An 18522-nucleotide genomic window follows, 5' to 3' on the forward strand; every position below is an offset into this window, starting at 1 on the left:
GCCATGAAAGACAGAAGTACAACCTCTGTTATATCAGGCAATGTACTTAGAGCAGAGATCTGGAAGTCTCTAGAATACCATGAATGATTCTGGCCACCCTAAAAATGACAAATTGGAATAAATGCAGTGAAGGGCCACTAGGGAAACAAACTATCAGACGAGGGAAAGCAACTTGGCTTCCTGAAAAAAGGCTCCAAGTGCAAGATTCTTCTCTGTAATTGCACTTAGGCCAAGAGTTAACATGAAGGGCAGATAAATGATGCAGTGCCAGGACAAGCAGAAATGGGCACAGGTTGCCCATAAATTTGACCATTAACCTGGAAACATCCTGGTATTCCTGGCTACCTTCAGGAAGAAGTTAACAGGCAACATGAAGAAAGCAAACAGCATTCTCAGGTTTGCCTGCACTGACAATTTCTTTACTTCCAACACTTTCTTCCCATCTCTGTATCTTCATCCCAAAAGAAATACTAACTGTAATGTTATATTGTATGGTTGACTCTTTCTGACTCAGTGTTTTGTACAATGTTGCCAACTTTCTCATCAGTACAGACAGCAAGCATATCATGCCTTCAAAAGAAATAGGATGAATAAAATCATCACTGAGGCTCTGTAACACTCGATATTGACAGATTGTATAAGGTTTCATCTCCATGCTTGTTATGCTATTAGATTTTATAAATCAGAAATTTAAGTCATAAGGAGCTGCTCTCACTGACTTTTTTTTAAAAGCACAATTTGAGCATTTCTTTCAAGAATAAGAAATTCCAATTATTAAAGTGCCTACTTTATGATCCCGTACAAGTCATCGGCTGAAGTAAGTCATCCAAAGAGTGCCCCAAATAGTCTTGTATTACAAAATGTTTACTCTTAGGTAACTCAGAATACCTTAATGAACTACTCAGATAAGAAGTGGAAAGACTTACACTTGGGATGGAGTATCATTATGTACATCACAACATACAGGGGAAAATAGTAAATAAAATAGGTTCCAATTTTAAAGGTGTTCTGGTATGTGAAAGATTTGCAGAGACTTGTAAGTTTCTGAAATCTACCTGCTGTACACAAAAAAAAAAAAAAAAAGTAGAAAATATTATCACACTTTATTTGAATACACTTTTAATATAAAAATATTTAATACAAAAATTCACAAGTAATGGTGCTCACTGTGAAAACTGTGTGTGTGTTTTCAAGCCAAATCCAAGAAAAATATATACTGTATTCAAATTGCATTTTGAAATTTTGTGTTGCACTGTTAAGCGCTAACGAAGTGAATGTCATGAAATGTTGTTCTTTGGTGCTGAAAATACTATAGTAAACTTGTAATATTGGGTTGGTCTTCTTGTTCGGCAGCTGTTTTAAGTTTTCATTTTACTGAATGGTAAATGAACTCTCTGGTCACTTTTTTTAGGATCATTTTTAAAAAAGATGTTTGTGTTTGTAGATTTTATTTAATCTTAGAAAAACTCAATTATTGCTGAAAATGTAGATACAAAATGCTGTTTGTTATAAAAGGGAACAGTGCAAAGACAGAGGCAAATACCTTTATGTATCTAAATAAAATGTGTTCCAATATGTTTCAAAGCTGCAGTGCCAGAACTGCCTTATCCTCAGCAATGTTTCCTCTTCTTGTCTTGATGAGGCTATGCTAAATTCTTTCAGCGCAGTAAGACCAGAAAATTGTATTCACTTTTAGCAATGAGTAGGGGTTGCTTTTCTGCCATTTCAACATGCTAAAACAGCTCCTTCCAAATGCAAAAGCTGAAATCTTTTTATTTGGAACACTTTCCTGCTCGACATGAAATAGGAAGGGCTGAAGAGATTGAAGATACATATATATATATATACGCACACATATACATCTGAAGTGTCTTCAAACTGACCTGAATCTCTTCAGGTTAAGAGAATCAAACATAGACCTTCCACTTGTTTGACAAAATCTCTACACATTAGTTTCTTATATATTATTATATAGAAAATAATAACATTAGCAGTGACACAGGGAGAAAGTCCTGACCTTGTGTATTAAAAGAATTTTAGTAGCTGTTTATTCTCTATAAATTACTTCAACATTTTGATTAGAAATAATGAGTGTACCTCCCTACGTCTTAAAGCCAGAGACAATAAATATAAGATGATGTGATATCATATAAAACCATATGTTTCATATTCCCCACTGAATGGCATTGCTTCATAATAGAAGTTTTGTGGACTGTCTTTCTGGGGCATTTCTAATGAATGTTGTAAAATCATCAGCACAGAGAAAAACAGATTCAAAACAAGGACTTAACTATTGGCAAAGTGCCAATCAGATATAGTTCTCATGTGGCTGAATGAGGAAAAATAAATCCCAATAACATATGATTACAATGACATTTAATATTTGAGAATAAGTCAGTTATGTCATACCAAATTAATAGCAAATGTTATAGCGAACTGCGTGAGCTATGGCAGCTTCCCAAATACTAAGACGTGTACGAATCAGAATTAATCTTTTATAGGTTTTAATAAATCTCTACCACTATTATGCCAGTTATGTTAATTACAGAATTTGAAAACAGAAAGTTTACTACAGTAGGAAAAAAAATCTCTGCTAGTCTTTGCTTGTTTTTCTAGCTCTATGAAACTTAATAACTGTTTCCTGCTTTACAATTTTTACAACAATATCTCAGTGTAGGATAGACAACCATCCTAAAGCTTTCAAAAATAGGTTTGTCTGCATGACTACAATTTGAAGTAGTATGAAATAGTAAGTTGAAATTAGAACTATAGAGTAACTTATGTTTATGCTTTTCCACAGAAAGCAAAGCAAATAACTTAGAAAGATTACTACATCAAAGTACTAAAAGTAGCAGAATTCACAATTAATGGAATAATCCATTTTTTTCTGACTTCACACCTAGAAGTGTCCTATCAAAGAAAAAAATCTACTTAGATAGTCACTTACCACCTGGAAAATAGTAATACATTCGTAAATGTGAAAAATATTCATTTAACAATGTTTATAGGCAGGTTTGGAGACAATGTAACAGCAGAAAACAATTCCCATTTTTTAAAACTACTTTCCATAGAATCACACAATGGCTTGGGTTGGAATAGACCTTAAAGATCACCTTGTTCCAAACCCCAGCCATTGGCGGTGTCCATACAGTAGGTCAGGCTGCCCAGAGCCCCATTTAATCTGGCCTTGACCACCTCCAGAGATGTGGCATCCACAGAGGATGTTTTAAAATTCTTTTCTAAAAAAGTAATCATATGAACAAGCCAGTGAAACAAAATCAGAGTCAATCATCTGTCTCAATTCTTGAATAGGCACTGTTTTTATTGCCTATTTTGTTAACTTCTGTAAAATTAGAAAATAAAGGCAGTAGCGTGTGTTCAAAGAATGAAGTTTGCATGCTTTCATTCTCTTGGGAAAATTAGGTATAGATAATTAACTGGTACTCTTACTGTAGAAACATCCTCTTGAACTTGCAAACCACTGAAGTATAAACATCTACACAGCTGGGTTATAATATTTCAAGATGACAATTTACGTGGTAAAATGTTAATTTAAAGATATGACTAAAAATTTTGGAATATGTGCAGTTATATAATATAGATTTTTTAAAAGTGAGTAGAAAATGAACACTTTTTATAAAAAAAAAAAAAAAAACAAAAAAAAACTTCCAGGGACATGAGATCCAATTTATTATTTTTTTTCCATGTTACAACTGGTCTTGAAACTTACAACTCAGATCGATTCCATACAAGGGACATCAATTTAATATTGGGGTTGTTGTGAGATTAAGTGTATGAAAAATCCTCTCTGAATGCACGTAAGTCACTCTGAAAGTAGTGCCTCCTATTTATTTCCATGAAAACTACAAGAGAGACAAATAGAACAATAACAATATTTGATAGAGAAAATTATTGGCTACAAAACACTCTTTTTCAACATAGTCATCACCATTAACTATGCATTTTCACCTGCAATGAAAAGGAGCCTGCATGCTGTGCGTGTAAAAATCTGCACCAACAGAAGAAACCCATGGTCTCTGTCACCACTGCAGAAATGCACCACTCACCACCTCACTGTGCTCTCATTCACTGCCTGATCTTCATCTACATTCAGAAAACATCACGGAATGCCAATGGGTACAGTTTTTCTCAACACGGAGGAATTCAATTCATACCTTTGCTTCACATACCCTTCCAATATCAGAGTCCATTCTGTCAGACTGCCCTTATGCTGCCATCTGTTGCATGGTAAAAAATGTAACAGAATATTGGTGAGAAGGTTCAGCCTCTACTGCCATACCACCAACATCTGTTTCTGACATTTTGGGCCAACATAACAAAATAGGAGGCACTACTTTCAGAGTAACCATGGTATCTAAAAAGAGAAGACTTGAGCACGTGACATATCAGGAGAGGCTGAAACATTCTGTTCAGCCTTAAGAAGAGGAGGCTTAAAAGGAATCTTATTGCTGTCTTCAGTTATCCAGCATAAGGATACAGTAGAAATGACTCAAGCTCTTTCATGAAATGCACTACAAAAAGACAAGGGGAACTGATTCCAAACGTCAATAAGGGAAATTTTAACTAGAGAGCAGAAAGTAAAATGTTTCATAATGAATAGAGCCACTGGAACAGGTTCTCCAAACTTGATACAGAATTTCCATCCTTGAGGACAATCAGAGCCCAGCTGGACAAAGCCACAAGCAGCCCAGCATACTTTCAAGTAAGCCTCGTTCTGAGAATATGGCTGGAAAAGAGTTGGACCAAATAGTCTCCAAAGTTCATTTCAAATTCTAGTTAGTTCAAATTGCCATACACAAAAACATTTTTAAAACTAACATGTAATATATAGTATTAATGCCTAGATGGAAAAAAATCTTCTAGTCTGAATGTTCTCTGCAGCAACTATGCATTATGTTCTTTTACTCTTGAAGAAATGATCATATAAAATAATAAAAAACAAACAAACAAACAAAAAGAACAGAAAACAGACCACCACTGATAGAAAAGAGCAACAACAAAACAACACAAAAAACCAAAATATTCTTCTACAGAATTTGAATTCTCTGCCAATTACATAAGTCTCCGCAGTTGGGCTTTCAGATTTTGTAACAGCCTTCAGAGAGCATTAGTCTTGCTTATGAACTATTTCCTCCCTGGCACAGCTAAGAGGAACATATCCATGCTTACCTCATTAAACCTATCAGTAGCGTTTGACACTGAAGAATAGAATGTGCTGCTGACTTGCCTGGAAGACTGGTAGAAATGAATCAGTCACCCTGAACTGAATAGGTCAATTCTTATCAGTCTGCTTGAAGACAACACAGACGAGTGGTTTCATTCTAGCCCTGAAAGCTGTTATTTGTGTAGTGCTATGAGAATTAGCTCTATCTTTGTTTAACACAAAACTTTGAAATTTCAGATTCCTTATTTTGTTTCACTCTTGCAACTAGAGATGGATTGTAGTCCTGAAGTCCTTGTGACAAACCTGGATATATTGTTAAAAATGTTTGGAATGATAGAGAAAAAAAAAAAAGTGTGCTACTGGGAATAAGACAATTAGAACAAGGATCAAGCACTGCTAAGAGGTTTGATGCAGTACATGTATATCTCCTGTGTAGCTCTGCTGGAGAGGAGATCAGAAGACCAGCACATTCTGAATGCTATAAGCAAGACAATAGAGACCATTAAAATTAAGTTACTTAGACCCCCTTGGCTCTTCACTGAGCATCAATACATAAAAAGTGGCATCAGTAATGTAATTCAATTATTATGTTCTCAGAGATTTTTGGTTCATCTTCAAGGAATGGCCTTTGATAGAAAAAAGTCAATCCTTTTCTTGCTTGTACAGTTCACTTTTGACATTGCAATAGTTCAATTTTATTAAGTTCTTTTGTTAGTTCATTTTTTTCCTAGTGAATGGAAATTATGACTATGGGTATACATTCTAACACAGCTCCATACGGAAACAAGGCTTAAATATCCAGTGCTGCTTTTACACTAGCCTGTATTCATTCTTAACAAAAGTATATCCACTGGTCACTTCCAAGTGAGTTTGAGAAAAAAACATGACAAGCATAATTAGTTGCCTTCATGCTTTATGACAATACTGAAAAACAGAGAAGAATGCTCCAATTGAGAGGCTAATCATTTATCTTAGGAGACACCAAAGACCTATTAAATGTCAGAAGGAAAAGCTTACCTTTGAGATTAATCAAGCAGAAAACAGAACAAAACAAACAAACAATACAAAATAACAACAGCAACCACAAGAAAAGAAGGATATCAGGAATAGTTTTGATGCTTATTGCACAAAAATACATGGATGCAATGGTTTATTTTCAATTTGTAACAGGCAGTAGCATAACCTTCCTGTGGTTTGGATGCAAATACTGCATCAGCTTCCAGTCCTTTCAAAAACACATTAACTATAGCAATACTTCCGAAAGTATCCCTTATAAACACATCTTACTTTCTTTAGAAAAATATGATCCTAAATGATCATTCTAATCAGTTTGTGACTTGCAAGAAAAGATGTCATAATAGGTCTTTCAGTGGATAGCTTGTACACTATACCCCTGAGAGCTGGTCTACAGGACCCTGAAGTAAAGTCAGCATACACCTAGAGCAACCATGGAAGAAGAAAACCATCAAACAAACTGGGGAACAAAAAAAAACCAAGATTCCTGAACTTCTTTTCCCACATAGATGATAAATGACTTGGAGCATCTCCTGTATGAGGAAAGGTGGAATAACCTTGGTCTGTTCAGCATGGGGAAAAAAAGATCGAGAGGGGGTCTGTTAAATGTTTATAAATATCTAAAGGGAGGTGGGAGGCAAATGGATGGGGCCAGGGTGGTGTGCAGTGATAGGACATTGAGTAATTGCATAAAAATTGAACATAGGAAGTTCCGTACTAACAAGCAGAAAACTTCTTTACAGTAAGGGTGACAGAGCACTGGAACAGGTTGCCCAGGGGTTTTGGAGTCTCCTTCTATGGTGATATTCCAGACTCATCTGCATGCCTATCTGTGCAACATATTTTAGGATACCTGCTTTAGCAGGGGAGTTGGACTTAATCTCCTGAGGTTCCTTCCAACCCCTGTGTTTCTGAGATTCTGTGATTCTGTGTAAAAACAACTAAAGAAGACATTAATAAATGCCATGTGGAATGACATAATCCCCTCCTACAATGAAAAATATGAAACTTAAGTGAGATATAAAATTCTCTCTCTAGGTAGGAACCCATGTTTTCAATACAGTAGTTTGTTGATATTTGACCAAAGACTATTGCTCCATCACGATACACACAAAACAAATCTAAAATGCAAAATAATGTCTCACAATTGAATGTCAGGGCAATGTCAGGGCAACTCAAAGAGACTAAATTAGGTCCGAAGCCAAGTTCCATAAACTGTTTTTTGAAGGAATGAGACACTTCAGCAACTTAAAAAGATGACATCTTGGTACAGAAACCATCTACAGCATGCTGAATACAGCAATGTATGTGATTTTCCATTCTTCTTTGGAAGTCCGCCACTTGAAGGAAGACAATAAAAGAGGGACATGTGTCTACTGAAAATATAGAACATGAAATTCTATTACGAAGACTAAAATCTACTTTTAGTAAGGCCCCTTTAAATATTATTTCCACCATCTGTATATTTATTTGGTTGTGACTTTGTTCTTTTCTCTTTTCATCCCACAACATATCAAGTTAACAACTTTCACTTCATAGCAGCATATCCTGCTGAAAAGGATTTGGCGATACTTGTGGATGGCAAGCAACATGAGTCAGCAACGTGTCTGTGCTGCCCAGAAAGCCTACTGTATGCTGGGCTGCATCAAAAAGAGTGTGGTCAGCAGGTCAGTGGAGAGGATAAGGGTAGTGAAGCACTGAAACAAGTTGCCCAAAGGTGGTGAATACTCTGTGCCTGGAGACATTTAAGGTCAGGCTGGATGGGGCTCTGAGCAACTCAGTCTACCTGTAGGTGTTTCTGTTCATTGCAGGGAGGTTGGACTATGTAACCTTTGAAGTTCCCTTCCAATCCAAATGATTCTACAGAAATATCTTTGTCCAATAGATCCAAAAAAACACAAGAGTTAAGGCTTCAGAGGAATTACTGACAAAAGGGAATCTACCTCCAATTTAATGGGAAGGGCTTCAGTTAGTCAGCTGGTGTGCATTCAGCATCTCTAAAACATGAATTTTAACCTGTGACTTCAAACAGAAAATGTCATACGTTCATCTTAGCCAGAGCTACTTTTAAAGGTAAAAAAGAAAAATTTGTAATATCACAGAAGAACAAGAGCTCATAGCATTCCACTGGCTAGAAGTAGAACAATAAGAGTGCAAGATTGGCCTTATAAACAACAACTTATAGAATATCAGACTGAAAACAAAATATACCATTTACTGATTAATTAATGGCAGTTCAGAAATTACCTCTGTAAATTTATTTTAATATATCCCCTAAGTATTTCTCTTTTTTAAAATTGTTTGTTATTAAAAAATTGTAGAAAGCAGAAAAAAAATTCAATTCTATCTGGTAGAAGAAAGGAAAAATGATAATTCAAATCAAAGTAACCCTGTTGAACATAGTAATTTCCTCAACAAAATTTATATCTAAAGGTGTAAACGTTCTATCCTATTAGTAGGCACAATATGGTTCACACTGATTTAAATCTCTGTAATAATAATAACGTTTCAGATAATGACAGAAGAGTTTGTGAAATCTCATACAAGCAGAAATGTGTAAATGTCTGATTTCCACTAATACAGCTTTATAATTTGTTTTATTTAAATTGAAGTGCTGGACATTATACAATTGCACAGTGCCTGAATATTTTACATTCATAGAATCATAGAATCATAGGGGTTGAAAGGGACCTCCAGAGATCATCGAGTCCAATCCCCCTGCCAAAGCAGGTTCCCTACACCAGGTTGCACAGGTAGGTGTCCAGGCAGGTCTTGAATATCTCCAGAGAAGGAGACTCCACAACCTCCCTGGGCAGCCTGTTCCAGTGCTCTGTCACCTCACTGTAAAGAAGTTCTTGCACACATTTGTGCAGAACTTCCTATGCTCCAGTTTCTGTCCATTTCCCCTTGTCCTGTCTCCACACACTGCTGAAAACAGTCTGGCCTCGCCACTCTGCCCCCCACACCTTAGATATTTATAGACCTGGATCAGATCTCCTCCTTCTTTTCTCAAGGCTAAACAGACCCAGTTCACTTAGCTTTTCTTTGCAGGGGAGATGCTCTAGGCCCTTCACCATCTTTGTGGCCCTCTGCTGACCAGCAGGTAGATGGAGCTGATCCTCACTCTCTGCCCTGGTGAGGCCACATCTGGAACATTGGTTCCATTCTGGGCTTCTCTGTTCAAAAAAGGGTGGGAATTTCCTAGAAAGAGTTCAGCAGAGAGTGACAAAGATGATTATGGGTATGGAGCATCTCCTATGTGAGGAAAGACTGAGACACCTGGGACTCTTCAGTCTGGAGAAGAGAAGGCTGAGAGGGAATATCATTACTGTTTCTGAATATCTTAAGTGCAGTAGTCAAGTTGATGGGGGCAGACTCTTCAGTGATAAGCAACAATAGAACAAGGGGCAGTGTAACACAGAAACTGTAACAGAAAATTCCATACTAACACAAGGAAGAACTTCTTTACTGTTAAGAGTGATGAATGCTAGCATAGGTGGCTTGGAGAGGTTATGTAGTCTCCTTCTCGGGAGATATACAAGACCTGCCTGGATGCCTACCTGTGCAAACTCCTGCAGAGAACTTGCTTTAGCAGAAGGTCGGACTCAATGACCTCTAGAGGTCCCTTCCAACCCTTGCAATTGTGTGATTTTGTGATGTTGGTCACCTTCTGACTGCCAATGTCAGTAAAATATGCATGTACCATTTTCTAAGAAGTTTTAGCTAGGAAAATATCTAATAACACTGATGTCGGATTTAGTCAATAGGACAGGAAGAAATGTAGAACATAATTTGTTTTTTACTACAGTTTTAAAGCCATCATCTTTTTTTAAATAAATATACAATGATTAGTCTTGAAACAGTTAATTTGAATCATGATTTTTAAAAATATCTCTAAAGCACTATTACAATAAGAGATGATGTAAAAAATACTTGGGCATATGTTGACAGGACATGAGGAAACAGTTTTAAACTGGAAGAGGGTAGATTTAGACTAGATATAAAGAAGAAATTCTTTACTGTGAGGGTGGTGAGACACTGGAACAGTCTGTGGATGCCCCCTCCCTCGAAGCATTTAAGGCCAGGCTGGATGGGGCTTTGAGCAAGCTGGTCTAGAGGGAGGTATCCCTGCACATAGCAGGGGTGTTGGAACTACATGATCTTAGTGGTCCCTTCCAACCCAAACCATGCTATGATCCTGTGATTTTATGATATTGTAAAAATAATATTTCACATAAAACATGAACATTTTCAAGAACACATGGATAAGTCCAAGCAACTTATGCAGAAGCAGTACTTCATGTAACAGTAATAAGATGCATATAAAGACAAACATTATAATAAAAAAATTCATAGGATAACAGAGACATGAAGGAATATCTTATGCACACCAAACAGACAAGCAAGAAAATACTGCAGCCTTTGATTTTGATTTAAAGCATTTTGTGTGTGTGTGCGTACAGAATAGTATGTATTGTCTACTGACCACATAAAAACTTCAGTAATGTGCTTCTGACTAATGAAACAGGTATCAAAATATAAGTTTAAACACCTATTCTTTCTCCACATTACTCCTATGTGGGAACTCAAGAGTATGCCATGCTTGCTTTGAGATATTAAAGAGTTTTCATTGCAAATTCATATCCATAGTGTATTTCATAATATGCTTTAAGTTTTAAGTTTTATATTTTGTGCAGAACTTTTGTTATTATTATTCTAAACATGTGATAAATAATCTTCCATCACAAAAAAATCGTTGAACAGGCTAGAGACAGTAGCTTTCATTTAAGTCACATGATACTATATCCACATCTCTTATCAAAGAGAAAAAAAATTGTATTCACTCTTGCTATCAGGATTTTTTTTTTTCCACAAAAACATGAATGCAGAGTAAATTCGCTTTTTTAAATAATAATCTTGTTTTCAGACAAACAAGTATGTGAACTTGCACACACACTAACAAATAGCATCACAATTATATGAAGATATATGTCTGTAATATATGTGTGTACTGCCCGCAGGCAGCTTTTATTATCCAATATTCTGTTATCTAATCAAGGTAACACCCTACTGTCAGGTAAGAAATCTGACTGAAGTTCTATTGAAGGTCTATTCAGACTCTAAAATTACATTGCTTTATAATGAAATTTTACACACACCTTCTACTCACAACTTACAGAGACAAAAATTTGCAACTGTAATAGTTACAATATTTGTAAGGTACCCACAGTCAGAGTGTAGCCATTAAACAAAAGGCTTCACACAGAAGTCTTCAGCACATTGTGGCCACATGCTGGATTTTTACAACTGTGTACTTAATCTAATTGAAAACATATTTTATTTCAGAAAATCAGTTATCAGAGCGCAATAATTTTTCTAGGAAAAATGATATAGCTATGCTATCAAAATGAAAAGCTACACCAATCTGCCTACATGAATGTCAAATATACCAAAGAATCGACTGCTGCTGGGAGGAACAACTCAGCCTTCCATAACTTACTTATATTACACGGTACAGAAATTTGATCAGCCTACTAGTACAGCACTGGTGGTCACTATGTTTTAGATTTGTAGTAATTGCTATTTCAAAATAGTCAAGAAAACTTCACACAAAAGAAAATAAAAGAAAACAAGAAGATATGCCCCCTTCAAAACCTTATGTTATTTCAAACATAGACTATGCATATATATAAAGTATTAAAGAATAAAAACAAGAAAACGTCCATTTTCTTGACAAGGGTTCCATTCCTCTGTATCTAAAACAACATAAAAATTGTTTTCTGCTCATCTCTGGAGAAATCTGCAGAGCAAAGTCATAGCAAAAATCCTGTTGTATTAGTGACCATCCAGATCTCCACTTCGGAGAATCTTATTTAGTGTTTCCTCAGTGTTCTCCTACTATTTTCTCAAGAACAAATGCCACTGTGGTATTCTTCTGTCTTCTTCACTAAGTTTTCAATGTCATTTAAGATAGAACATTGAAAAGAGTAGACTGAGACAAGGGACAGCATCCAGAGGTTGACAGCCACAGACACTGCCTGCTGACTCAAATCCCCACAGCATTAGATGCAGCATTACATCGGCAGCAGTACATGCTGCATAGTTAGAACAGATTGTATAAGAATTAGCTGCAGCGCACAGCTGATAAACATCTGATGCTGCTATCAAACACTGATGCAGTTTTACAGAGTCCAGTCTGCCTATGCATTACAAGCACTTCATCTCAGTCCATCATTGTTTAATATATCTTTTGCACTGACATTTCCCAGAAAGAGATTTCTCTATGGCTTCCCTGTCCCGTTCTTATCCCACCCTTGTGCTTTTGTCAGTACTTCCCTTCCTTCCAGGGGCTTCATACCAGTACAGCTTTACAAACATAAATTTCAGACCCTCTCTCCTTGCAAACAACACATCCTGCCCTACCGACTGTTGTGTTGCACAATCCATAGGCCATTTTTCTATTTATAATCAATGTCATTACTGAATAGCATTTCCTTCTGACATGATGTTGTATGGTGCTGCCAAATATTGTGGTCTAATTCAGAAATTATGCACAGATTTTTCATGAGAGGTATTTTTGGCACTCATGACAAAAGAGCATATAAAAATGTAATACGTAATGTCAATTCAGGTGGCATTTAATCCAGTCTGAAGACTTCCTGTGTTGAAGTACTGGTCATTTATGACTCTGCAACAACCTAAAAGTAATGGATCTTTGGGGTAGGTGAAACTGGAGACATACATACACAGAATGGTTCTAAAAAACCTGATTTTTATATCTAACTGTGATACACATAACGGCATCTAGTTTACCAGCTTAGCATCTTAGCATAAGCCCAATCAAGATCCAGACACCAGGGCTGAAAGTACTGATTTCAAACCTGTATCCTATTATATTCGCAATGTCATTCCTCTTAGCAAAGCATCAACAGCGCACAAAGAAATTAAGATTCCCTGAGTAAGAGAAGAGAAACAAGCCTAGGTTGCTTTATGATTGCGCAGAGAATGTAGCTGGAGCTTCTGCTTCTATATTAACTTCTAAATTTTAAAATGAACAGCGATTCAGTAGAGAGATAGAGACTCAAGATTTCTCACTTGCAGTCTGGCCAAGTTTTCTATTCCCTCAGGTATCCTCTATAAAAGGTTTTTGCCCCACAGAACAATTTCAGAAAAGAGGTGGAGGTGCCATTATTCATCCATTTCTACCGGTCTTGCTTATAATGTAGGATTAAGACATCCTGCTTAGGCAGGAGTTTCACTTGCTTCAACAAAGCAGTCTTTTACATACAAAGAATTGGTCTCACTATCTTTTCATTCATATAAGATGTCAAAACTGAGTGTTTACCAAGATTAAGACATCCACAAATTCAAATCTCGGCAGGATTTTGACTTGTATGTAAACTGTAATATTGCAAGAGTTTTTCCATCGTATACTTTCGAGAATTTAATGCGACGTTTGCTCTTTTATATTAGTTTAGATTACAAAGTTTAAAACACTCTGATTTCAGTGCCAGAATTGAAAGAATTTGACAACTGTCTTTGTAACTGTCTCCAGTTAGAATATTTTATTCATTACTTCATAAAAATCTGATTAGCAGAAGATTCTTGAAACATCATTGTCATCATGTTTTAAAATCAATTTACATTTACCTCCTCTAGCTATAAAATTTAAAACTGTGCAAGGTCTTTTTGTATGTAAAATATTATGAGTCAGATGAAGCGACTTAAGAAATGTCAATCAAAAATAAGGAAGGGATTCTAACTCAATCTGTTTATTAACTACTTTAAGTCATATGGCTGAATTATAAAAAAAAGATTTACCAGAGATTTAAGTGTGTAAGAGATCTTTGTAAATGAAACAGTATGACTTCTTCATATGCTTGATAATATTAAACAAATCTTATCATCTTATCACTGTAGATACAAAAAATATCAACCTTCCCTCACATTTGCAAAAAATTAAGGGCTGATTTTAAAGTCTTGAAGTATGAAATACCAAAAGCAGTATGATTAAGTCACATAAATTACAGCTGGAAAACATAATACAAAATAAAGGTTCTCAGAAGGTATTATGACCTTAAGCATTAAGTGTTTTTCATGTGTTCTGCTTTTACATTATGCTATCATGGTCACTGTACTACATTAAAGTGCTCATTATGGTAAAAGAAATAGGATTGGAAAGCAACATTTTCCCTTTCTGAAGGGATATAAAAACACTGTGTTGAAGCCTTTCGTGTTGAAGCCTTTCATGTTGGGATCTAATGCAACCAAAGTGCCTCATCGATTCAGTTGCAAAACTATGAGTAGTGCTACAGAGGAGACAGGAATGCAGCAGAAGGACGCAGGGGTGTAGCAACCTCAGATTTGTTACTTTACACCATTATGTAAGATTAGTTTGCACTACAAAAAAAAATTGTTGCTTTTAATCTAGGTTTAACTACACCCTAGCCTAGTTCATTGCATGGCCACACGTGTTTATATTACATAAAGGAAGAACAGATAACCAGAGATGAAAATCACAACTTTCAAATGTAGTGCAAGTTTATGCTGCTTTAGGTGTTTGTGAAATTACTCTGCTAAAACTTGGTTTCACAACTGGTTTTAAGTGAATTAAGACTGAGATGTTTCAGATAAGAGCTGATGCTTATACTTACAACACACTCCTGTGTCCCCTCCTTCTTGCAGTATTAATTTACCAGCTGTTAAAAGTCAATCCAGCCTCCTGTATAGTTGTAAGAAACACCAATGCAAACACAAAAGGAGTGACAGAAGCAAGCCTTCAGGACAGGTAGGAGGGCAGGAATGAGGAGCCTTGTGGCAGTAAGGATCTTTGCTTGCCTCAGCCCTGAAGACCACACATCTACACTTAGTTTAAACAAGACGGAGTACTGTTCAGCAGAATCAGATCCCTGATCTTGTAAAAATGTCCAAGTTGCTCTACTGTACAAATGTAGGCACAATATGTGACAGTAGTAATAAACGGCCTGAAACAGGAAGAAGATAGGACTGCCTCCCAGAGTAAAAAGAGTTTAAATTCCATTACAGTTCACTAAAGTAGATTGTACAAAACTGCTGAACTGGAGCAGTTCCCCAAAAACATACATACTACTGTCCAATACACATCTAACAAAATATGCCTTTATTTTGACATTACATGCTCCAAAACTTACTATCTTTTTAATAACTTAACTACTATGGTAGAAATGTAAAACTTTCTTCTTGCAAATAGCACTTTTCTATAGTCATAAAATCAGATCAGACACTGCTACAACTTAAATAAAATGAGTAGTTTTGGTTACACAGAGTGGGCAAATATGAAAAAAATCACATAATCAGAAGTTTCAGAATTTAAATGAAATCATATTATGTCTGTGGTTAAAAAGAAATCCTTGCTCTGAATTATTATCAAAGGGTAAGAAAGTTCTCTACACAGAGGGTTGATAATTGTTTGAAAAAGTTTAAACTTCAAAGACTGAGAGTTCATTCCAGTACAGGCTCCTAAATGAGAAACAGAGGAATGAAAATCCTGGATTGTAATCTAACTAACTTATTTCTTCTACTTTTAAACAATTACATTCTTTTTGGAGATTGGAGCTGTGTTTCTGCGCATAGCAGAGACTCCCATGTTGAATAGCTATGCTTTGCATTTTTTGTAATACATGAATCATCAAACTATTCTTAGTACCACCTCCCTTCTATGTCCATTTAGTAAACATTCTTACTATATGCTTTAAACAGAAGATAGATGTGGTCCCTTATTAACAGCAGGTACTGACTGCTTTCATGGAACACAAATGGATGCACTAGTGATGTTTTGCATATAAAACCTATTGGTTTTCACACACAGCTAGGAAGGAGATTTGAATTCAGTATTCTAGTCAAAAGAGTTAAGACTGATAGTCTGCAGATGGACACTCCAACATAATTGCCACTAGTGTCACTAAAGGAGGACCTGTAGAGAAAGGACAACTGTCTTTTCTGATGAAACTGCCATTTCAGTGTAAAGAATTCAAGATTCTTTAGAAATAGCAAAATCAAGAACATTATTTCATAGTTTTGTTAGCTCAACATTCATGAAGAGATGTCTTACATTCCAATTCTACTAAAAAATATCAGTTTATATAGTTAGTAATGATGGATACTAAATACACCTTCTTCTTGCAAGTGTTTTACCATTAGTTTACAGAAGAAAAGTGGGCATTAATACTTTATTCCCTCAAATATGTACAGTTACAGAAAATAGGAAAAATAGACAATTGTCTGCAGAGGATCAGAAGCGAATAAAAGTATCTTCCTGCTGTCCATGTTCATGTAGAGATATTCTTGTACTTGATACCTTGCATATAAGCTTTTAATTTTAATCTTAATTCTACTCATGCAGTACAGGTGAACTGTGAGCACATAGAGTGGCACTCTTGACTCCACTTGGAAGACAGAACAATTAAAATGTAAATATCATAGTATCTAGCTTGTTAGTATAGAAGGCCTTTATTGGATTTTGCTCCTAAATTCAACCACTGTACAAATTTCTAATTTTAGAAGGAAATACCATATAACACATTTTTCAGTTCTGAAACAATTTTCTTGGTGAATATGTATTAAGCAATGTATTTCAATTAGTAAATTTAAGATGTAATATGCCAGAGATTAGAAAAGTCCTGAATATTCTACGAAAGTCACCTGATGCCTACATTTCTGTACTTATCACCAGCTACGAAAACAGACTTCAGAAAAAAACTTTATCCAGCAACTTCCATGAAAAAGTGGCTTAGTAAGACATTCCCGGCACAAGAAACTTCAAAGAACTCTGGAACCTTTACTATTATATTCACAATCATAGGTACATAATGGTAATTCAGTAACCTACGCCCTTCCCACTGCATGTTCGCACCAGAGGTTATTAATCTGTACCTCACAGTCTGACCTGGAGATGCTGAACAAGTCACTGACGACACCATGCCCTGTCATACTGTTAAAAAGAATTGCCATGCTTTAACTATATTAGCTTGCTGTGCTTTTAACTCACCAATCAACTCCTAAGCCTTCCATGACAACTTCATCTATGATGTCAACCTCTGACAAGTGAGTACTTAATAAATCTTAAGCTCTGTTGTTGGAAAAGAGAAAAGAAACTCTCATTTCTACAGAGGCCGAGCAGCAGTGAGATAATCCTTACTCTATTCTGACATTTCGCACATTGACCCTAGGGAAATAATTCCTGTCTGCCTGTCCTCACTCAGAACTTTTGGAAAAAAACAGCCTTGGACTTCAAACAGTCTCACTGCTTCGTAGGGAGCCAGGGAGTTAGGAAAAGAACCTGTGGAATGGGTCAGAACCCAGTTAAGCATATCTCCAACAGAGTACCACAGCGGCACACAGGCTGGGCAGCAACATGACAGCTTCCCAGATAGACCAGAGAACCACTGCTGTTGGAGATCTCCACAGTTTAGAGAGGGGTACTCATGTGCTAGTGATAGGCCCAGTTCCGAAGGGAAGCTGTAGTAGATGATGTCCAGAGGCCCATGCAAGCAACATGAAACATGATCCAAGAGTGGCTCCAAAGGTTTGCCTGTTTGCTATTGCTCAGTGATAGCAACATGTGATTTAATATTCTGATGCTTAGAAAGTTAGAACTGGTGACCATAAAAGTTAAAATTTTATACATTTTTAAGAGAACTTGAATTCTGATTGAAGTGATAGCTAGTTATGCTCCTAAGTCAAGGCTCTCTTTTTAAAAACAAAATACATATATTTCTCAAACCCTGTTGAAACCGTTGATTCTTCTAGACTAAATCAAGTATCTCTTACATATCAAGATATAAACAAACACATATAAGTACTAATGACTTGAATTTTGTACAGAGAAGAGGAAAAGTCCTTAAAAATTAATCCCTAAGATCAGTCTATTCCACATCTACAGAATTAAAACCAAGCAAACTAAACAATCTATAAAACACTCCTTGGATTGTTTTAGCCTTGCATTCTTCCCACTAAGGTGAAACAAATTTTCATTTTACTAATATGAAGAAAGTTGTTTATGTACAGAACTTCTGTTCCATTTAAACTTTAAATGGAACAGAATATGCATTTTTTTACTTTTCTTAAGAGGGTGTTCTTACAGATAACAAATCTGTAGACCTCAAAAAAGAAGAATGCTATAGCAAAACAAGGGAAATTATATGTTTCACAGATGAAATCAGAATGATATATATAATAACGATAATGGCTTAAAAAAAAAGTAAAAGAGAAAAAACATTAGATAAAACATAGAATTGTGTCTAAATAGGGGAAATCCAGATCCAATTCAGGAATTTTATATCAAT

The 18522-nt window shown here is 35.9% G+C and overlaps 1 protein-coding gene across 4 annotated transcripts in view; it reads right to left on the bottom strand.

The window, feature by feature from the left end:
* Positions 1-18522, bottom strand: part of PACRG (parkin coregulated) — a 193153-nt gene that overhangs the window by 173173 nt on the left and 1458 nt on the right. The gene's annotated exons all lie outside the window — the stretch shown is intronic.

The sequence above is a fragment of the Meleagris gallopavo genome, chromosome 2, assembly GCF_905368555.1.
Source record: "Meleagris gallopavo chromosome 2, MGAL_WU_HG_1.1, whole genome shotgun sequence".
Classification (NCBI taxonomy): domain Eukaryota; kingdom Metazoa; phylum Chordata; class Aves; order Galliformes; family Phasianidae; genus Meleagris; species Meleagris gallopavo.